The sequence below is a fragment of the Bubalus bubalis genome, chromosome 11 (genome assembly GCF_019923935.1).
Source record: "Bubalus bubalis isolate 160015118507 breed Murrah chromosome 11, NDDB_SH_1, whole genome shotgun sequence".
Classification (NCBI taxonomy): domain Eukaryota; kingdom Metazoa; phylum Chordata; class Mammalia; order Artiodactyla; family Bovidae; genus Bubalus; species Bubalus bubalis.
The window spans coordinates 96,218,137-96,240,868 of NC_059167.1; the positions used below are offsets into that span (position 1 = coordinate 96,218,137).

Sequence of the window (22,732 nt, forward strand, 5' to 3'; positions counted from 1 at the left end):
GGTTTCGTGAAAGCAATTCAGATGGCTGGGAAGGGTTTACCACAATTCCAATTTGGGATTTACATGACTTTTCTTAGAAAACATTTCCATTTCTTCCAGGATTACTGTCTTCTTCAAATGGTTTCCTTGGGCCAAGAACAACACAATCAGGACTGGAAGGGTAACCCAGGAGGCACATTATTTTGTGGTGGAATTCCTGAATGAAGAATAGCAAGACCAATGTTTCCTACCAGTTCTACAACTGATTTGCTGATTTACCTGGACACGTTACTCTTCCTTTGAGCCCCAGGATCCTTGGTTGTATAACAGCACTCAGGATTGCCATAAAGACCAAATAACATGAATGAATTAGAGACCACTCCACAGCATGCTCACTGCTGCAGTATTACAGCATAGTATTATCATAGTCAGAGTAATTCACTGAGTTCTTCCACTCTGTATGGCACTTACCTACATCCTTTTCAGCCTCCCATTTCTATAGCAAAACTTCATAAGTAAGACTCTTTCAGGCATACCTTCCCCTTTGGAGCTGTGCTTTTGACAAGCCCTCCTTACTTAGCTTCGTGTTTCCTACTTTTCCTTCAAGGACCTGCTTGGAACTCCCTGTACTCTGAGTGAAGTCCTTTAGTGGTATCCTCAGTGACTATGTCCAATTCCTCTGAATTCCCCTGGCATGGCTGCCATTTGGCCCCAGGCAGCTGATTCTAAGCATCTCCTGTCTTGTTGGTGATGCATGTTCTGAGTACAGGACATGTGTAGTTACTACCTCTGTAACTACAGTGTCTTTCTTTGAGGGCAAGGTCTGTGATTTATGCATTCTTATGTGATAAGAATGCATTTGTATTCTTAGCTCAAACAATGTGTTTTCATTAACAGTGACTTTTGGGGGTTGTACTAGGTTGACAAGTGTCCCCTCAAAGTTCATGTCTTTGCATATGTAATCAAGTTATGAATAGGTCATACTGGATTTCTTTGTTGTTGTTTTACCTCTAAGTCATGTCTAACTCCTTTGCAACCCCATGGACTGTAGCCCACCAGGCTCCTCTCCATCCATGGGACTTCCTGGGCAAGAATACTGGAGTGGGTTACCATTTCCCCCTCCAGGGGATCTTTCTTGACCCAGGGATCGAACCCTAGTCTCCTGCATTGGCAGGCAGATTCTTTACCACTGAGCCACCAGGGAAGCCCATACTGGACTTAAGATCCTTCAGAGAGAGCGCAGTCTGGCCAATGCCTTGATGTCACACTTCTAGACTCTAAATTGTGACAGAATAAGTTTATACTGTCTGAAGTCACCCAGTGTGTAGTGACTTGTTACAGCAGTCCTGGGAGACTAATACCCTAGGGGTGCTAAGCACACTGTAGGGTGTAGTGGAGGCCTTAGGGGGCCACCACCCAGCCTAGTGGCTCAGCAGTAAGGAATCCACCTGCCAACACAGAAGACACAGGTTTGATTCCTGAGTTGGGAAGATCCCCTGGAGAAGGAAATGGCAACCCACTCTAGTATTCTTGCCAGGGAAATCGCATGGACAGAGGAGCTTGGTGGGCTACAGTCCATGGGGTCACAAGAATTGGACATGACTGAGTGACTAAGCATAAACACATACATATGCAGCTGAGAGGCATCCTTCCTGAAGACCTGGGATGCTGATCAGAGCAAGGCTTTAAGGGAAGAGGGTAACTGAAGAGGACAGGGAATGAACTGAATATAGTCTGGGTAGAAAAGAAAGTGTTTACAAGCATTACGGTAAAGGTACTTTTTAATATTTATTTATTTAATTCTGTTTGGCTGTGTTGGGTCTTACTGGCAGCACTTGGGATCTTCAGCTCTCGGGCTCAGTTGTCCCACAGCACGTGGGATCTTTAGTTCCTGAGCCAGGGATCTAATGGGTGTCCTCTGCACTGGCAGGCTGATTCTTAACTACTGGACCAACAGGGAAGTCCATACAGGTATTTTTTAAGGTCTTATCATAGAAACAGTTTACTTTATGACAAAAGGTTGATCCTGGCGTTGGAAACAGGGGTGCAAGTAAGTGAATGGACAACTACTTTATGATATGATATATCCAGATTTTTAAACTGACCAATTTGGGAGAAACTATGTGTGTATGGATTTCATAGCAGCCCTTGCTTAGATAACTGGGGCCTATGGTGGGAGCCGGGCTGAGGGTGGCTGGTGGACCACTGAGCCCTGGAAGTCAGTTTCCTCAGCTGTTACCACATGGACACTGGGGCAGACCACGTTGGTCTGAGTTCCGGTTCTGCCATTTACTGGCAAGTTATTTCCCCTCACTTGCCTCCCTCTCCTCTGGAAAATCAGAATAGAAAAAATAGCATCTCCCTCATAAAGTTGTGAGGGTTGAAAGATTAATCTGCACAAATTGCTTAGAACAGTGCTCAAAGCAGGTAACAGAAGGCTTAGTTGTTCTTATCGTTATCATGAGGGAGACCAGAAGGGTGAATAATGTGACCTTTAATGACTCTTCCAGAAACAGGGGGCCCCACTGGAGAGATAAATGCAAAGTTGGCCATTTGCTTGAAAATAAGTGCAAAGTATTAGGGTATTTATTAAAATACTTCTTTTTCCAAACAGTGGGGATTTTTTTTTTTTTTTTAAAGCAGGGTGGTCTCAGAGTCGCTACTACTGTGGGCAGATTTCAGAGCCTAGGAGTAAAGGATATGGGGTCCTATGCAGCTCCCTCTTAGGATTCCTGGGTCGCAAGGCCTCACCGGTTTTACTTGGTTCGATCTGGCTCCTCACCAACACACCTGGCATACAGCAGGCGCTCAGTCAACGTGGGTTAACTGAGGACGGAAGGAAGAAACCGGCTGGGACTGACTTCCCTGGTGCATCCCTGGCCTGTAAGGTGGCCCCCCAGGAGCCTCGCTGGCCACCAAGGACTTGGAGCTCAGCGAGAGAAGTCTGGAAGGTCGGGAATTAGAAGGTCTGGAAGGTAGGGCATCCACTTCCCAGAGCTGGTCTATTCACAAGAACCCGCCACCAAGGCTGAGGCGTAGATATTGCCCAGTTGGTTAAGTAGGCGTGTTTCCGGCAATTGGGTGAACAGAAATGGGACCGGATACCATGCCGGCACGGCCCGCCACCCTCACCCCCGCTTGACAGTAAAGAGGAAGCCTTAGAGTGTCTATTTGACCTGCAGGTACAGACGGGAAAACAACTTTGTAGTCTATTTATGGGGCATAAAACTCCACCTTCCCACGCCGCTCCTAGATATTTCTCCAGGCTGCCTGGGACACTGACCTGTGGGTCTTAACCAGTGAGAGCGAGGCGATTCCTGCAGGACCGGAGCCTCGCAAAGGAAAAAGCAACGAGTCGCAGATGTTTTTGCTCTGTCACCGCCCTCTGATCATCTCTGGGCAAGTCACTTAGCTCTCCAGACCTCCGCTTTCTTGCTGTTGAACGCGGGGAGGGAACCGAAGCTGGCTGACGCTCCGAGCGGCGGCGCAGAGCGCAGCGCACCGCGCACCTGGGAACTTAGTCCCGGGCGCGGCGCCGGAGCCCCGAAGCGCGGGCCGGAGCTCCCTCTGCGGGAGCGCGGCGGCGACGCTCCTCCTTTCCCTCCACGTCACGGGGGCCGCTCAGCGCGCTCCCAGCCCCCGGCCGAGGGAGAGCGACTCCCTAGCCGGGCGCGCTGAGGAGGTGGCGGCGGAGGACGAGGAGGAGGCGAGAGCCCGGAGCCAAAGGCTGCCGCCGCCGCCGAGGGGCTGGGATCCCGAAGCGCAGCTCGCGGCCGGCCCGGAGCGACTCGTCCATCCGCGGGGACTCCGCGCCCGGGGCTCCCCCGTTCCCTTTTCGTAAGTCCACTCGGCCACGCAGGCCGGCGAGGAACGCTCGGGGCCAGCGTGCGGGGCTCCTGGCCCAGCCGCGGATGCCCGGGACCCCTTCCTCACGACTTTCACTTGCCCGCCGGGGAGAAGTTGGGCGCCGCGTCCCTCGCTCGGTGGGGGAGGGAGAGGTAGGAAGGAAGGGGTCGGCCCGGGGCAGCCGCCGCGCGAGCCTAGCTGAGCCCTGGCCCGGCTGCGCGCCCTCGTTGACTCGGGCCCCTGCCGGTGGCCGGACGCTGGAAAGTTCTCCGAGGCCGCCCGGCTGCGGGGCGGTCAGCGCGCGTCTGCCTGAGGCTGCCCTGCAGAGACGCGGCCGTGGTGCCCGCATCCCGGGCTCCCGGGGCCGGGCAGGGCCGGTCTGGGAGGCCGGGAGCAGCCGGGCGCACCCGCACCTAGGTTTCGTCCCGGGCTCTCTCCGAGCGGTGAGGACGCGGCTCCCCGACGCGCCCCTTCCGGGGCTGGGGGTCCTGCGGTCTCGCTTCTCCCGGCCACTGAGAGCCGCCCAGGTGAGGGGCGAGGGGCGGGTCCGCGAGGGACCTGCGGAGCCGGGGGTCGGACGCACGCTGTGCCGCGCCGTCGCCAGCCTCTCCGCAGCCCTGGACCCGCGGCGCCGCGCCGCGCTGCCCGGGGGCGGGGGAGGCGAGGGGGCGGTGCGGGACGCGGCGCGCGGGAATGGGCTGCTGGCGTGGCTTCTCCTTTAGGACCAGGTGGGCGTGCGCGTCTCTCAGTAGGTCGCGGATTAGAAGCTGCGGAGCGGTCCTCCCCGCCGCGCCTGCCGCTGGGACGAGCTTCTGCGCTTTTTACGGTCAAGTTTTCGTACCGCAGAGCTGGCCCGGATCGTCCCCTTGTGAGGTGGCGGCACCTCCTCCATCGAGCTGGGAGCCTCCGAGGATCCGAGCCAAGAGATCTAGGCTCTCGAACCAGTTTACCATCTTCATGTAGGCTAACAGTGCGAGCGGATGGATATTGTATTGTATTTCAGAACTGAGCTGTCCTGCTCGGCGAGGTTTTCCTTGTGGTTGTAGTGGGAACCGTGTTTTCCTCTCGCTGGATAAGGGAGAGGTGACCTTCGCCCTTAGGCACTTGTCGTTCCCTCTTCTCGTCCTTTAAACTGAAAAGAGGCAAACCAGATTTAGGGAGTTGGGAATGACATTCAGTGATATTAAATTAAATGTTCATGTGGTTCGGTAGATAGAAGTCACTTCTGGCTTTACAGAAGCATGCCCTTGTTGAACCAGCTATCAGTTTAAGACAATCTAGAACCTAGCTGTCAGTTTTGACAGCTTTTGTTGATGGCGTCTTGAGGAAGTAAAATCTTTAATAAAAGTCAGGAGGTTACTTCAGAGAGCAGTTCCTCTATTGCACTTTCTAAGAATCAATTCTCTGTGAGAAATGATCGATTAAGCTGCTGTTGAATCGTATCATGCTTGTATTTGCAAAGAAACAGTATCCAAAGAATCAGGTTGTGTGGCACTAAGTGAAAGGAGGATTTCCTTTGGGGGCGGGAAGTGGGGAGAACTGTAAATTTGTCTCCTTTGAGAGGCACATTTACTGAATGCCACAAGGTCTGCACAGAGGGAGGTAAGAGTGAATGGCGGGTTTTGGGCAGTAAGTCAAGGTTGGCGCTTGGCCTCACACTAAGTACCCTCAGGATAGGTGGGCAGTCAGTAGTTATCAAACTGACTGAATGAGCTCAGTTGGGCGGGCGGGGGCAGGTGGGGCTGTAGTGACGTCCAGTTCCTGGTCCCCTGAGAATGACTGACGACAGAAGCCACAGAAGCCAACACGTTCACCATCTACTGAAACAATGTTTTGAAGCCCACGTGACAGTGAAATTTGAAGTTTTACTTTGTAGATCATGGAAATTTAATGGTAAGGACGGACATAGATGGAAACCATGAAAGAGAGCTGCACTGTAGCTCAGAGGGGCCCCTGGAATGTGACTGCTCAGTATGATTTGGTGCCCTGGGCCTTATCATAGCCCCACATGCTGGAAGAAAACTGTGATGGCTAAAACTATGATTATGCAGTAAAACTGTGATTTCCCTTTTTGGTTTAGATGCAGGAAGAAAGCAATAAGATAGTAAGGTTGTGTGATGTGAGGTTGAAAAGCCAATCTGTCCAAAATTCAGTGAGCCCTTACTGTGTGCCAGGCCCATATTGGGGTGCATGGGACAGAGGTAGCTCACTGGTCTGGGGGATGCAGGAAGCGTTCTTGGGGAGATTTAAGGTGGACCTGATGGATGAGTGGGATTCCCAGGTGGCTCAGTGGTAAAGAACCCACCTGCCAAGGCAGGCAACGCAGGGGACCTGGGTTCAGTCCCTGGGTTGGGAAGATCCCCTGAAGGAGGAAATGGTAACCCACTCCAGTATTCTTGCGTGGAAAATTCCATGGGCAGAGCCTGGCAGGCCACAGTCCCTGGGGTCGCAAAGAGTTGGATACAGTTGAGTGACTAAGCACACAATCACTGTGGTCTGATGGATGAGTAGCAGCCATGTAACTAAGCAGAAGCCACACAACTAAGCTGCAGTAGGTTACAAACAGTCTGATTATGCTGCCATTCCACTGTCAAACTCATAAAACATAAACCATCACCATCTACTGAAGCGATGTTTTGAAACCCACATGACCGTGAAATTTGAAGTTTTACTTTGTAGATCGTGGAAGTTTAATGATGAGGAGGAACATAGATGGAAACCATGAAAGAGAGCTGCACTGTAGCTCAGAGCGGCCCCTGGAATGTGACTGCTGAGAGTCCCTGGCTCTGACCCTTCCACTGCCTACCTTATGACCTTGCACACATTTCCTTACCTTTCTGCCCTGGTTTCCTGGTCTCTGAAATGGCCCCATGTCGGAGGGGTGTGTGTTCTGGTCCCTGCTCAGGGGCTCTAGGGAGGATTGCCTGTGTGCATGAGGTGTGCACAAGGTAGGCATGTGTGCATTGTGTGTGCACAACACTTGTGTGTACATCATCTCTGTACAGTGTGTGCCTGTGTGCATTGTACCTGGTGCATAATGAATGCTTGGTAAGCCTTTCAGTGGGTGGTTTTATGATGATGATCTCATTCCCATCTTTTCCGGATGTAGAATCGGAGACTCAGAATTTTGAGATCCTGTCCAAGTCCAGAGAGCCCAACAGCAGTGGAAGTTAAGGCCAGGATCCCATTTGCCTGACTCACAGGCAGGGTCACTTCCCCCTTAGCAAGTCAACAAGTGCCACATGCTGGATGCTGCATGAAATTCATAAAAGGATCTGGTCACTGCTTGTCAGAATGCAAGAAGCAAAGCAGATAATAACAATGTCAAGGCTTACAGACTTTTCCCAAGCAATTTAGAGATATATGTTTCGTATTAATTTGCATTGCTTTGCATGTTATTTTATATGCATTTTCACATGCTGGTTATTTACCAACTGGGATCTACAGGCTGAAGCTTCACATATATAAGATCAAATTATTATTAATCAGGAGTTGAATGCAGCTGCTTCAAAACCTAATGGGCCCCCAGGCATGGTGTGCTCAGTGTGGATTTTAAGGGAAAGGATTGGGTCAATATTTACTATTTTAGAAGATATGGGAAACCAGATACCATTTGGTAAAAGCAGGTCACATCTTAATATGTAATGAAGCTTGATTTGCTGAACACAATAGAAAATTCAGGAAAAGTAGAAGGCCAGAGGGAAACTGCCTATTATATAAAAATGCCAGAAATGGAAGCAGAAGTCTGCTTTGTGAAGCTGAACTAATAAGAAACACTAAGGGTCAGAAAGCAAAGGTGGAACTTCTGCTAAACAATGAGGTTTTAAAAGGAGCATATTCTTAAATATAAATGTGTGGTGTTTCAAAACCAGTAAATTCTCCCTAATTTGGACTTAGTGGAAAACAGGCCATTGTGTCTTAGTAAAATCTTAGAAATATATATATATATTGTGAAAACAATGATGTTGTTCCTTAGAGCACTGGTTCTCAAAGTGTGATCCCTGGACAAGCTGCACCAGCGTCACCTGGGAACTTGTTAGAAATGCAGATTCTGCAGCCATCAGACCGGCTGAATCAGAACCTCTGCCAATGGGGCCCAGTAAACCTATGAATTAATATTTGGAGCCATGCCTCTTTGTTTTTTCCCTTCTTTGGTCTTAGCCTTCCGTTTCCCTCCTGTGGTCACTAGCTCACTGTGCTGCTTACTTTTCCATCAGACAGTGTCCTGGTAGAGGGTGGTACCCAGGCACAGACCCATCCGTTCCTCTGTCCCACAGTCTGCGCTGATGGAAAATGCTAAGATCCCTTCAGGCTCCAACGTTCTACAGCTTGTGGTTTTCATGTTGCCCAGGATTGTACTGGTTTGGTTTCTGGTTCGGTTTTTCTGCCTTTTAAAAATCTTTTGGCAGTCTTGTACCCAACAAACTGGGACTCCTCCTGAATATACAGTCAGCCAAAACCCTGAACCATTCTCTCCAGATGCTCCTGTGAAATCGCGTTTCTCCATCTGGTACGATGCAGTTAATTTCGTGGACCTGACTGTTAGCCTTTGTATTTATCTCTGTTCAGTTTCATCTTACTAGACCCAAGTCTGCCCAGATCTGTTTGGGTCCTTCTGTCCTTTTTCACTTGAACCTTTGAGCCCTCTGCTGATCTCTATGCTGGTGTCCTGGCCCGAGGAAGTAAATAACAACAGGAGCATCTTGGTTAGAGGCCTTTGTCACAGTTAATGAGGCTTAAAAACTTGGCATCTTCATGGACCCTGGGGGGCCTAAAATTGGAAGAATGCTTGTCATCAGCCCCACTGGTGTTTGCATTTAAATTACTGCTGTTCGGAAGTGCCCCTCGCGTGGTTTCTCCATGTGAGGCATGTTTCCCAGATCCTTCCTGATTGCCCCCCATGGTTCAGTCTTCCTAGTACTTTCGGCAGGAGCAGTTGGTCTCTGACAATTGCTTTTCCCTCCCTATTATGTTTATACCATCAGCGTCTTGGTTTTTTGCGTAGGTGATCCAAGGTAAGTTTCAGCTTGTTAATGGTCAGATTAAGGTGAATTCAGAAATTTCCAACTAATGGGAAGCAAAAAAATGTGCCTTGTCATTTCTCTCTGCTTCAGGACCCTATCCCTCCAGGCTCTAGAATTCAGATATTTTGTGGTCAAGTCTGTATTTTGCTGGGAGATTAGGGTTATTTAATTTTTTTGTTAATGTGAAATTTTGCTCATATATGATTCTTAAAGGAGTACACTTAAATAATTTAATCACACACACAAAAAAAGTTTTAAAAGTCAGAAAGCAGAACAATTTTATGGCGAGAATGCTTTTGAGCCATGGTTGCTAGAGCATGAAAAAATGCCTGGACTCCTGCACTCTCACATTCATGGTCCTTCATGATCATTCATGATCCTTATCCAGTCCAGGTGGCTTGGATGGTAAAGAATCCACCTGCAATGCAGGAGACTCGGGTTCCGTCCCTGGTTGGAGAAGACCCCTGGAGAAGGAAATGGCAACCCCCTCCAGTATTCTTGCCTGGGAAATCCCATGGACAGAGGAGCTTGGCGGGCTAGAATCCGTGGGGTCACAAAGACTTGGACACAACTAAGGGACTAGCACTTTATGCAGTCCTACTCAAGCCCTCTCCCTCCTCTGTCATGCTGCTTTGAAAGACCAACTTTAAACCAAACTTCAAAAAATCCCAATAAAATCCAAGCCTACTTTCCTCCTCCAGGATGCTATCAAACCTTTTTTGATGTGACATTCTAGCTTAGCATGGCAAGAAAAAAAAAGTGCTGGGTGATAAGGGAACTATTTGTAATCTCTAGGAAATCTCCATGATATCCTGTACTTCTGCCTCTTTGATTGCTTTTCCTTCTTCCTGCCCCCCTTGTTGTTTTTCCAGTGTAGTTCAGGGGAAAATAGATGAGGTTGTCACTTTGAAGGAAAGCTTCCTGGCTGTGCTCAGACTCAGGTCTGTCAGCTGGTCTGCTCTTGGATAAAGGTTCTGCAGGACTTTGGAAACCCTGTTTTTCAATCCTGTTTCTGTAGACCTTGGTATTTCTCCTGGTCATCTACCAGATCCTACCAGGACAGCCTCTGGCAGAACTCATTCGGATGGCAGCAGAGGGCAAGCCCAGGATCAGCAAGAACAAGGCGTAGCACAGCCCCTGTGTTCCTTCTTCTCTGCATCACTGCAGCATGGATATTTGCACTGTGGCATCCTTGCCCCATGCCCCCACGTTCCTTCTGGGGGGCAGTAAGGAGGGCTCTCTCTGCCAGCTGTCGTCTTCCCCAGATTTTCCCTTCCTTCAGCCCTTCCAGCCATAGCCTGCCCTACTCTCAGGCAGAAGCAGAGAGATGTGAAAGCTGATGGGTTGGGGGAGAGAGGCAGAGTGACACACAGGTAGGCACAAAGTAAGTCGTCAAGGCTGGATCGTGGGAAAATACTGCCAGAGTGATGTGGAGACTGTGCAACTGGAGGAAGGGATGTGCAGCCAGAGGGGAGATGCGAAGGAAAAGTGAAAATGTGAAAGCCTCTCAGTCGTGTCCGACTCTACGACCCCATGCACTGTATGTAGCCCACCAGGTTCCTCTGTCCACAGAATTCTCCAGGCAAGAATACTAGAGTGGGTGGCCATTCATTTCTCCTGGGGATCTTCCTAACCCAGGGCTCAAACCTGGGTCTGCCGCACTGCAGGCAGATTCTTTACTGTCTGAGCCACCAGGGAAGCCCTAACATAAGATGAACACCACAGCAGAAGAATCTCTAAAGAAAAGAAACTTTTCTAAATGCTAGCTAGTGACTTACCTTTTCTGGGAGTTTATCCCTAAAGAACAAAATTTAAATGTAACAAAACCACTGGGATTCCTCAAATTGTGTTGTCAAGTCTCTCAGAACCTCACTAGTTCTTTGTCTGTGTATTTATTCCGCCAGACAGCATAGTCTCTAGTTGTATCTCTGCAGGATCTAACACCATGCCTGCCTGGGACGTAGTAGACACACAGTAAACGTTTGCTGGACGGATGGGCAGCCAGTGAAGGGGGATAGAAATAGGATATATAAAAATAAAGACGTGTAAAATATGAACACAAGTGAAAGCAAAACCATGAACTAGTATTTGTTCACTCGTGTCCACAGCAGCAGCATTCGCGGTTGCCAAATGGTAGAAGCAATGCAAGTGTCCATAAACAGACACTTTCCACAAATGGAAAAACAAAATGTGGTTTTGTACATCCAAGGAAATACTATGCAGCCTTAAAGGGAAGGAAATTTTCACGTGCTCTGTAATGTGAGTGAACCTTGAAGACTTGGTGTTGAGTGAGATAAACCAGCTATGAAGTGACATATTGCATGATTCCTCTAAAACAAGGTTCTTAGAGTAGTCGAATTCATAGGAAGATGAGCTAGAATGGCGGTTGCCAGGGGCCATGGAGAGGGGAGTGTTTAGTGTTTGATGGACACACAGTTTCACTTGGGGAAGATGATAAGTTCTGCAGATGAGTACTGGTGATGGTTGTACAACAGTGTAAATGTGCTTAATGCCACTGAACCATAGCAAACAAAGCAACTGACAAAGAATTAATCGCAAAAATATACAAGCAGCTCATGCAGTTCAATACCAGAAAAATAAATGACCCAATCAAAAAATGGGCCAAAGAACTAAACAGACATTTCTCCCAGAAGACATACAGATAGCTAACAAACACATGAAAAGATGCTCAACATCACTCATTATCAGAGAAATGCAGATCAAAACCACAATGAGGTACCATCTCACCACCGGTCAGAATGGCTGCTGTCAAAAAGTCTACAAACAATGCTGGAGAGGGTGTGGAGAAACGGGAACCCTCTTACACTGTTGGTGGGAATGCAAACTAATACAGCCACTATGGAGAGCAGTGTGGAGATTCCTTAAAAAACTGGAAATAGAACTGCCTTATGATCCAGCAATCCCACTGCTGGGCATACCCACGGAGGAAACCAGAAGGGAAAGAGACACGTGTACCCCAGTGTTCATCGCAGCACTGTTTATAATAGCCAGGACATGGAAGCAACCTAGATGTCCATCAGCAGATGAATGGATAAGAAAGCTGTGGTACATATACACAATGGAGTATTATTCAGCTATTAAAAAGAACACATTTGAATCAATTCTAATGAGGTGGATGAAACTGGAGCCTATTATACAGAGTGAAGTAAGCCAGAAAGAAAAACACTAATTCAGTATATTAATGCATGCCTATGGAATTTAGAAAGATGGTAATGACAGTCCTATATGCGAGACAGCAAAAGAGACATAGATGTAAAGAACAGTCTTTTAGACTCTGTGGGAGAAGGCGAGGGTGGGATGATTTAAGAGAATAGCATTGAAACATGTATATTATCATATGTGAAATAGATGACCAGTCCAAGTTCAGTGCATGGAACAGAGTGCTCAGGGCTGGTGCACTGGGATGACCCTGAGGGATGGGATGGGGAGGGAGGTAGGAGGGGGGTTCAGGATGGGGACACATGTACACCCATGGTGGATTCATGTCAATATATGGCAGAAACCACCACAATATTGTAAAGTAATTAGCCTCCAGTTAAAATTAATTAATTTTAAAAAAAGAAAAAAAGAAACATGAGGATAGAGAACAGACTTATGGACACGGGGAGAGGGTAGGAGAGGGTGAGATGTATGGAGAGAGTAACATGGAAACTCACATTACCATGTGTGAAATAGACAGCCCACAGGAATTTACTGTATGGCTCAGGAAGCTCAAACAGGGGGCTGTGCATCAACCTAGAGGGGTAGGGTGGGGAGGGAGGTAGGAGGGAGGTTCAGGAGGGAGGGTACATATGTATACCTATGGCTGATTCATGTTGAGGTTTGACAGAAAATAGCAAAATTCTGTAAAACAATTATCCTTCAACTAAAAAAAAAATATTTTTACAGAGAAAAAAAAAATGGCTGAAATTTTAACCACGAATCCATCCATGTCCATCTACCTCTCCAGCCAGCCAGCCACCCATTTTTCCATCCTTCTATCCAGACACTCACCCACCCATGACCTCGCCACATTTATGGGACAGCTTTTCTAGGATAGGCTGAGGAACAAGACTTTTTAACACTACTGATTTTTTAATGGTTTTCTCAAATGGCACCCATTGGCTTTTCCTGCCAAAATATACCCAGTGCATGAGCTGAGTTAGTCGTCACTGTATTCATGGGAGTGAGCACCCTGACCCTCTTTCACAGACGAGGAGGCAGAGTTCTAACGAGATTAGTGACCTCTTGTCAGTGCAGTTTAGGACTTCAATTCAGAAACCTTGGCTTTAAATTCCAAACCTTAATGCTATACACAGATAAAGCAGGAGGGGGAGATGGAGGCAGCTGAGGGTATGGCAGGGAGGAGAGGAAGGGGAGCATGCAAGAGGAGGAGGGAAGAACGGCTGGACACACTTCACCCTCCATGGTGCTGATACTCTGTTTCTTGACATACAACAAGCTTGTTGCAAAACATGCTCTCACGAAGGCAGCCAACCTGCAAGGTGAACTTCAGAGATCCAAGAGGGGGTATGCTGTAAGCTGAAGAGAGCTTACCTGAGGCCTGGTGAGCAGACTGCTCAGTTCATGCTAGTATGAGAGTTAAATTGGTAACTCTGAGAGTTTGCTTTTCTTCAGAGGTTTATCTAAAGCCACCATTTGCCTCTAAATCCAAACAGATGAGAATTTCAGCCTCATGTGAGACACATTTGTGCTTGCCTGTATATAGGATTATATTATTGTTCAAGTGGACACTTTAACCTGGTTTCAGTTTAAGCTTTATTCGTGTGTGTGTGAAGCATTACCATTTTCATATGTTCTTTCAAAGTTGCACATTTGCAAATTTGCTTACACATATAAAGGCTTATTTTTCTAGCATAATAAAACTGTAGAGTGGGTGGTCACTGCTGGTTGCACGGTTTGAGGATTTGGGGGCTGAGGTTGCTAGTATTCTCTTGGCCTGTTCATGGTCCCAAGGTGGTTGCTACCATACGAGCCATCATGTCAGAATTCCAAGCAGAAAAGTGGATGAACGGGGAAAGAAAGCTACATTGGCATACCAGTGAATCAGGTTCATCTGAAGAGCTTTCCCAGATACCCCACATCGTATTTCATTAACTGCTCCCCTACAAGGGAGGCTGGGGGAAAAGTCTTTGAGAGGGGTATGGTTCGGCTGTCAACAATACAGAGATTCTCTTAGTAAAGGGGGGGTGGATGTTGGGAGGCAATTGCCATCTTTACCAGAGCCATACCTATTAATACAATCCTTCCCTACCAGATCTGTTTCTGAATTTCATCCCACTGAACTCTGTCTATTCTGGCCACACTACTTCAGTGATTGTAACATTATAATCCACTTGGAGACCTGAAGAGTCTGATTTCTACTTTTGCATTCTATTGAGTTGGCATATAAGTTTGCTGAGATACTTAGTTTTTAACTAAATAATCTTCAAAATTTTTATTAGCCAAAAATAAAACCTCCATGTTGAGACCTGTTATCTTAATTAAAACCATTACTAAAGAATATAACCAAAATGAAACATTCACAGATATAAATGGATTACCAATAGAGAGAGGGAAGGGGGAGGGGCCAGATATGGATAGAGGATTAAGAGGTACAAGCTACTATGTATAAAATAAATAAGCTACATGGGTATATTGTACAATACAGGGAATATAGCCAATATTTTATAATAAGTATAAATAGACTATAACCTTTGAAATTGTGAATCACTGTTTTGTACATCTGAAACTTAACATTATAAATCAACTATACCTCAGTAAAAATAAAAATAGTAATAAAAACCATTGCTACAATGCCTCCTTTAGGAGATGCCAGCTGGAGAATTTTCTGAAGTCATTTCTAGATTTGACTTTGGGTAAGACATTTTACACAAAACCTCTGCTTTTGAAATTACTGTTTTGGCAGAATTTTCCTGAGCCCTGCCGATTTTATTTGTTCCATCCCTTTAAGTTCCTGGATCTTAACTTTATTGTGTCTCTGTGCACACAAGTTCTCAGGACAATACAGATCTTGACTCGGTCGTGACAGCCTGACAGTGTTGCCAGCCTAGAATTTTTTAGTGTAAGTGCAGAAGCATATTGAAATCTCCAGCTCGGCTCCCCACCACGTTGGCGGAACACAGAAGACAAACAAAGGAGCCTTTCTGATGATTTAAAACTGTGTGTGTCTAATCCATTCAAGAAGAGTGTGGCCTGGCCTTAAGCCATTTCTGCTCTCCATAACCTTGATTCACATCTGCGGGTCTCTGTGCTGTCTCTGTGATGTAGTTATGAGCATTGGAGATTCTACTTTAAATGCACATGTGGAAATCAGAGTTATTGTACCTCTTCAGTTGCTGCATAACCTCTTTGAGGAATTAATTTTGGCCAGTGTGAAATAGAGAATTAGACATATAGTACCAAATAAGTGCTTCCAGAAATTTCTGGAGTGGGATGGACCCCAGGTGCATGCTGGACAGAGAAAGTTCTTTTTTCTTTCTAGCACACTAAACATGCATTTGTTTGTTCATTTGTTTGTTTAAAGGAGTTAAATGTTTTCCAATTAAGGTTTTCCTCTTTATAGAAAAAGAAGCCAAAATAAAGCCACATTTTACAGTTAGAACATAAAGCATAAACTATGTACTGGTTTGTATTGGGCCAGCTAAGTATGGAAGGCAGAGATGAGAAGAACTAGAGAAAGGAATGTAACTTTGCTGTTTATAAACTTGGGAGATAAAGATTAAGTACATCAATAAACATCTTGTTTGTAACCTTTATATCTACAAAGAAGGAAATATTTGATTTAAGCTATTGCCATCAGAGCTAAAATATGAGAGCATAGGTATTTTTGAACCAACCCTCAACCTGGTCCCCAGCCCCAATCTTGTTTTGCAACATAATGAGGGGCACAAATGGCTACAAAATAAAAAACTTCACCCAGTAGGATCATTTCTGGTCCTTTCAACTTCCTACTGCTGCTGCTAAGTCGCTTCAGTCGTGTCCGACTCCATGCGACCCCATAGCCGGCAGCCCACCAGGCTCCCCTGTCCCTGGGATTCTCCAGGCAAGAACACTGGAGTGGGTTGCCATTTCCTTCTCCAATGTGTGAAAGTGAAAAGTGAAAGTGAAGTCGCTCAGTCGTGTCCAGCTCCTAGCGACCCCATGGACTTCAGCAAAGACTTCTTAAGTCATATAGCTTTGCCCAGCAGGATACACAATCAGCTTTTGAGGTTTGCCCTGTGGACCAGATGAAACAAAGCCCAGAATCCTTGGCTGTCTCCTAATTGGTGTGACTATAAAAAGCTGGCTGAGTTCGGCACTTTTTTGCTCCATTGCTGCAAGCCCAGATTTCTGATGACCTTGAGGGTCGGACGTGAAGTAAATACATCCTGATTCGGGTTGCTCGTTTCCATGTGACCTTAAATGACCCTATAAATCTCTCCCAAGCTTGAGAGGAGCCAGCCAAGTTGCTATTTGGAAGAATTATAATGTAAAGAGGTGTTTGATAGACTGAGATTCCCATTCAGCATTTTTATTCAGACCTCTGTTCTCACATCTTGTGGGTTAAGTAAACTACTTTGTTTAAGAAAAGTTGTGACCATAGTCCTTGTACTTGTCAACAGAAGCCTGCTGCCTGTAGAGGAAACTATCAGTTGTGACATGCTCCCCAGGGACCATAACCAGCTCCCCTTTGGATGAAGGGCATCTCGTTGCCCCAGTGAGACAGTTTTAACTGAACGGACAATCCGAGCAACTGAGCCAGGGGAGGCCCTGTTCAAGGGTATGTTTTGTGTACTCAAATTGCTGCAGCTTTCTCAGGACTGCTTTGTTAGTGGTTCCTGGAGCTGGCTTTGCTTGCCAGGGATCCTAGAGGGAGTCACTGCAATTTTGTACTATCTAGAGAATCGCCCTAAAGATAATGAACTTGGGGAAAGTTTATAGCTACTGCAATGCATGGAGTTACAGAAACAGTTTGGCTGGTTGTAACCACACAGAAGTAGTTCTGTTGGCTCTCCTTGGGTGTCTTTTAAAGGAATTCTTTGGGTCTTGATCTTTCAAAAGATATAGAGCAGACGTGGGGAAAAAATTCTAAATTTTAAAATTTTAAATTTAACTACAGTAAATTTTTCTGCCTTTCAAAATCCAAGATAGGTGTATGTCTTCAAGAACAATATGCGTCAGGCATTAACAAAAAAAGAATGTTTTCAGCAAGTGAAAAACAAATAATAATTGAATGTTAGAATGAAGAGAATAATGAATGTACTATTTTAGAAATATAATGAATGTAGTATTTTATAAAGCTGGGAAAGAGTCAATATGTTGGTTTTCCAAGAAATCATCCATCTTGTAAAGGTCCTAGTACCTGACTTGTGCATACCCCAGTTCTCTTTGCACAGTTATTTCACACGCATGGTGGTAGAAGACATTCATAACAGCACTGTTGCGGTGAAAAACCATCATCCTGCCCAACACTTGGGAAATACAGACTTACCCAAGACTAGATGAGGGCTTTCCCAGGTGGCACTGCCTGCCAGTGCGGGAGACGCAAGAGATGCAGGTTCGATCCCTGGGTCGGGAAGAGCCCTCGGAGAAGGAAATGGCAACCCACTCCAGCATTCTTGCCTGGAAAATTCCATGGACAGAAGAGCCTGGTGGGCTACAATCCATGGGATCGGAAAGAGTCAGACACAACTGAGCACGCATGCGTGTGCAGATAAGATTAAATGACTTAACCAGGGTCACTCGAGGCATTTTGGTGGCAGAGCCCAGATGGAACGTGAGTCTTCTGACTTTGTCCTGCTGAGCAGCACTCTGGGCCAGGTAGGTGTGTACTTGGGGCAGGCAGTAGAGTATAAATAAGGCTTGTCCCAGAGACAGACGTAAATAAGTTAACTGCTGCTGCGATGAGGGTGGGATTCCCTGGTGGCCCAGAGGGCAGAGAGTCTGCCTCCTATGCGGATGAGTGTTGAGAAGCAAACAGGAGTACGACATTCAGGAAGGAGATTTGAGAAGGGTGATTAGAGAGGACCAGAGGGAAGAATATTTCTCTTACAACTTGAGGGATATGGAAGGGCCAGTCAGGCTAGGATTCAGGAAAAATGATCCCAACCTGAGAATAGCAAGTGCAGAGGTCCCGAGGTGGTGTTCTAGGAACTTGTAGGAAGGCTAGAATTGCTTAGAGCTTAATGAGTGATTAAAAAGAAAAAAAAAAGACTGAATAAAATGAAGTTAGTTGGAGAGAAAGGCATGGGCAGGAACTGGCTGGGCCTTCTGGCCATGGAAAGGACTTAGGATTTTAGTTTTGTGTGCTGCTGCTAAGTCACGTCAGTCATGTCCGACTCTGTGCGACCTCATAGACGGCAGCCTACCAGGCTCTGCGGTCCGTGGGATTCTCCAGGCAAGAACACTGGAGTGGGTTGCCATTTCCTTCTCCAATGCATGAAAGTGAAAAGTGAAAGTGAAGTCTCTCAGTCATGTCCGACTCAGCGACCCCATGGACTGCAGCCTACCTACCAGGCTTCTCCATTCATGGGATTTTCTAGGCAAGAGTACTGGAGTGGGGTGCCATTGCCTTCTCCGAATGAAGGTGGTGTAGGTGTGGAGAGTGGGGCCAGGCCGGGGGTGTGATCTGACTGATGGTTTTAAAAGATACCTTTGTCTGCAGTACAGAGAGTGGGTTAGAGGGAAACAAGGCGGGCGAGTAAGGAGGTTACCTCATATACAAGCAAAAGATGGTGCTGGCCTGGATTAGGGTGGCTCCTGTAGTGTGGAAAGGGATGGGTGGATTCCCCGACCTTTTAGCTGTAGAACCAACAGGGTTCTTCTACTGCCAGGAGACTGAATGGCAGGCTTGCTTTTCAGTTACTAGTGTAGGCTCTGAAATCAGCCACAGTTGAAAATCCTGGCTCTTCCTCATCCTAGCTCTTTATCCTCTGAAACTCAGTTCCCTGATCTGAAACATGGAAACCATAGTACCTCCCCCACAGGTTTACTGGCTGGAATTCTTAAGATACTGTAAATGGTACTGGCGCTCAGCATGGACCATTAAACAGATGGGCCTGTGTGTGCAGACGCTGGCAGAACAGCCTCAGCTAAGGGGACAGTGGAGCCAGATGGACCGAGGGCCTTCTGAGGGACCTGGTGGGGGGTGGGGGGCAGCAGACGGCCTCCTCTGCCCAGTCCCTTGAAGAGAAGCGGCTGGAAATACAAAGGCGCATGTAGTGGGGGAAGGTGAGGAGTGAGACAGCATCTATTGATAACTAGGCCTCTGCTTCGTCACTTAAAGAAGGAAGAGTTTGGACTCAGATCGCCACTGAAGTCCCTGGCAGCTTTAGCTTTTGCTTCTAAGCTTCTTCAGGAATTATGGGATAATTAAATCAGCTTTTGTGGGAAAAGCCCCGAAAAGTCAATTCTATTGTTTCAATGGTTCTTCCTGTAGAAAAGTATGCTGACCTCAGTTAGAAATCCTTTATTTTCTTACAGTCACAGACGCAGTTGAAAATAGGACTCATTCATACTATATTTTGAAATAAATAGCTACAACAGTGCCTATGGAGTGAGATTTCTTATTTAAAAGGAAGCCAAGGGTGCGGGCAAGGGGATAAATTGGGATCAACATATATACACTACTATATAGAAAAGAGATAACTAGTAACGACCTCCTGTATAGCCCAGGGAACTCCACTCAGTACTCTGCAATGACCTATATGTAGAATCTAAAAAAGAGCGGATAACTCTACATATATATATAATGGATTCACTTTGCTGCACAGCAGAAGCTAACACAACACTGAAAATCAACTATCCTCCATTAAGAATTAATTTAAAAACAAAACTAAAAAAAAATGTGTGTTTTTACAGCAACAACAAAAAGAACAAGCCAAAACAGGCATGTTTACTAAAAGCAGTCTGGATGGATACACTGTCCACAGAGTACTATGGCCAGGTGGTGGATTACTGGTCAGCTTCGTTTTCTTCCTTGGACTATTCTGACTTTCTGATTTAAAAAAATAGGGAAAAAAGAAAGTTAACTTTTACAGTGACTGGAAAACCTTTTTTTCCCTCCTTTTTGAGACTACAACCTCGTATTTGAGGACCGTTTGTTCTCACTTTATACTGTGCTGTCTTGACGCAGTCACACAGTTCTTTTCCTTTTTCGCCTGTGCTGGGTCTTCCTTGCTGTGCCGGCTTTTCTCTAGTTGCAGCAAGCAGGGGCTGCTCTCCAGTTGGAGTACTCGGGCTTCGCACTTTGATGGCTTCTCTTGTGGAGCACGGGCTCTAGGGCACATGGGCTTCAGTAGTTGCAGTATGTGGGCTCAGCAGTCGTGGCTCCCAGGCCCTAGAGCGCAGGCTCAGCAGTCGTGGCTCCCGGGCCCTAGAGCACAGGCTCGGTAGTTGTAGTGCATGGCCTCAGTTGCTCCCGGGCATGTGGGATCCTCCCAGATCAGGGATCAAACCTATGTCTCCTGGCTTGGCAGGTGATTCTTTACCACTGAGCACCCAGGGAAGCCCCAGCCACACTGGGCTTACTGTTCACCTGCTCAGTTCAGTTCAGTTAAGTCACTCAGTCGTGTCCGACTCTTTGCAACCCTATGAATTGTAGTACCCCAGGCCTCCCTGTCCACCACCAACTCCCGGAGTTCACTCAAACTCACATCCATTGAGTCGGTGATGCCATCCAGCCATCTCATCCTCTGTCGTCCCCTTCTCCTCCTGCTCCCAATCCCTCCCAGCATCAGGGTCTTTTCCAATGAGTCAACTCTTCGCATGAGGTGGCCAAAGTACTGGAGTTTCAGCTTTAGCATCATTCCTTCCAAAGAAATCCCAGGGCTGATCTCCTTCAGAATGGAGTGGTTGGATCTCCTTGCAGTCCAAGGGACTCTCAAGAGACTTCTCCAACACCACAGTTCAAAAGCATCAATTCTTCGGTGCTCAGCTTTCTTCACAGTCCAACTCACATCCATACATGACCACTGGAAAAACCATAGCCTTGACTAGACAGACCTTTGTTGGCAAAGTAATGTCTCTGCTTTTCAATACGCTATCTAGGTTGGTCACGACTTTGCTTCCAAGGAGTAAGCATCTTTTAATTTCATGGCTGCAATCACCATCTGTAGTGATTTTGGAGCCCAGAAAAATAAAGCCTGACACTGTTTCCACTGTTTCCTCATCTATTTGCCATGAAGAGATGGGACAAGATGCCATGATCTTAGTTTTCTGAATGTTGAGCTTTAAGCCAACTTGTTCACTCTCCACTTTCACTTTCATCAAGAGGCTTTTTAGTTCCTCTTCACTTTCTGCCATAAGGATGGTGTCATCTGCATATCTGAGGTTATTGATATTTCTCCCGGCAGTCTTGATTCCAGCTTATGCTTCTTCCAGCCCAGGGTTTCTCATGATGTACTCTGCATATAAGTTAAATAAGCAGGGTGACAGTATACAGCCTTGATGTACTCCTTTTCCTGTTTGGAATCAGTCTGTTGTTCCATGTCCAGTTCTAACTGTTGCTTTCTGATCTGCATACAGGTTTCTCAAGAGGCAGGTCAGGTGGTCTGGTATTCCCATATCTTTCAGAATTTTCCACAGTTTATTGTGATCCACACAGTCAAAGGCTTTGGCATAGTCAATAAAGCAGAAATAGATGTTTTTCTGGAACTCTCTTCCTTTTTCAGTGATCCAGCGGATGTTGACAATTTGATCTCTGGTTCCTCTGCCTTTTCTAAAACCAGCTTGAACATCTGAAACTTCACAGTTCACGTATTGTTTGGAGAATTTTGAGCATTACTTTACTAGCGTAAATTGTGTGGTAGTTTGAGCATTCTTTAGCATTGCCTTTCTTTGGGATTGGAATGAAAACTGACCTTTTCCAGTGCTGTGGCCACTGCTGAGTTTTCAATATGCTGGCATATTGAGTGCAGCACTTTCACAGCATCATCTTTCAGGATTTGAAATAGCTCAATTGGAATTCCATCACCTCCACTAGCTTTGTTCGTAGTGATGCTTTCTAAGGCCCACTTGACTTCACATTCTAGGATGTCTGGCTCTAGATGAGTGATCACACCATCGTGATTATCTTGGTCGTGAAGATCTTTTTTGGACAGTTCTTCTGTGTATTCTTGCCACCTCTTCTTAATATCGTCTGCTCCTGCTTCCATACCATTTCTGTCCTTTATTGAGACCATCGATGCATGAAATGTTCCCTTGGTATCTCTAATTTTCTTGAAGAGATCTCTAGTCTTTTCCATTCTGTTGTTTTCCTCTATTTCTTTGCATTGATCACTGAGGAAGGCTTTCTTATCTCTCCTTGCTCTTCTTTGGAACTCTGCATTCTGATGCTTATATCTTTCTTTTTCTCCTTTGCTTTTTGCTTCTCTTTACTTGCTCACAGCCTGGTAATTACTTGCCTTTTGCAATCGTCCTTTTGACTGCAAGGAGATCAAACCAGTCAGTCCTAAAGGAAATCAGTCCTGAATATTCATTGGAAGGACTGAAGCTGAAACTCCAATACTTTGGCCACCTGATGCGAAGAACTGACTCACTGGAAAAGACCCTGATGCTGGGAAAGATTGAAGGCAGGAGGAGAAGGGGACGATAGAGGATGAGATGGTTGGATGGCATCACTGACTGGATGGGCATGAGTTTGAGCAAGCTCCGGGAGTTGGTGACGGACAGGTAAGCCTGGCATGCTGCAGTCCATGGGGTCTCAAAGAGTCAGACATGACTGAGTGACTGAACTGAACTGACTGCGATCGTCCCTCTAAAACAATGAAGATGTAAGGTCATCAGAGCAAAAAACTGGCCTTCCTGCTCCTTTGCTGACTTCAGGTGCTCTGGGGGCACTGAAGAAATGCATCTAGGCTGTGCCATCCCTCCACTCGTGG

The 22,732-nt window shown here is 46.5% G+C and overlaps 1 protein-coding gene across 1 annotated transcript in view; it reads left to right on the forward strand.

Annotated features, from left to right (window-relative positions):
- The first annotated feature begins 3,402 nt into the window (after window positions 1-3,402).
- GCNT4 (glucosaminyl (N-acetyl) transferase 4) overlaps window positions 3,403-22,732 on the forward strand; it is a 30,089-nt gene continuing 10,759 nt past the window's right edge. Inside the window, exon 1 of the mRNA XM_006074025.4 lies at window positions 3,403-3,816. The gene's annotated coding sequence lies outside the window, so the exon portion shown is untranslated. The remainder of the gene's footprint in view (window positions 3,817-22,732) is intronic.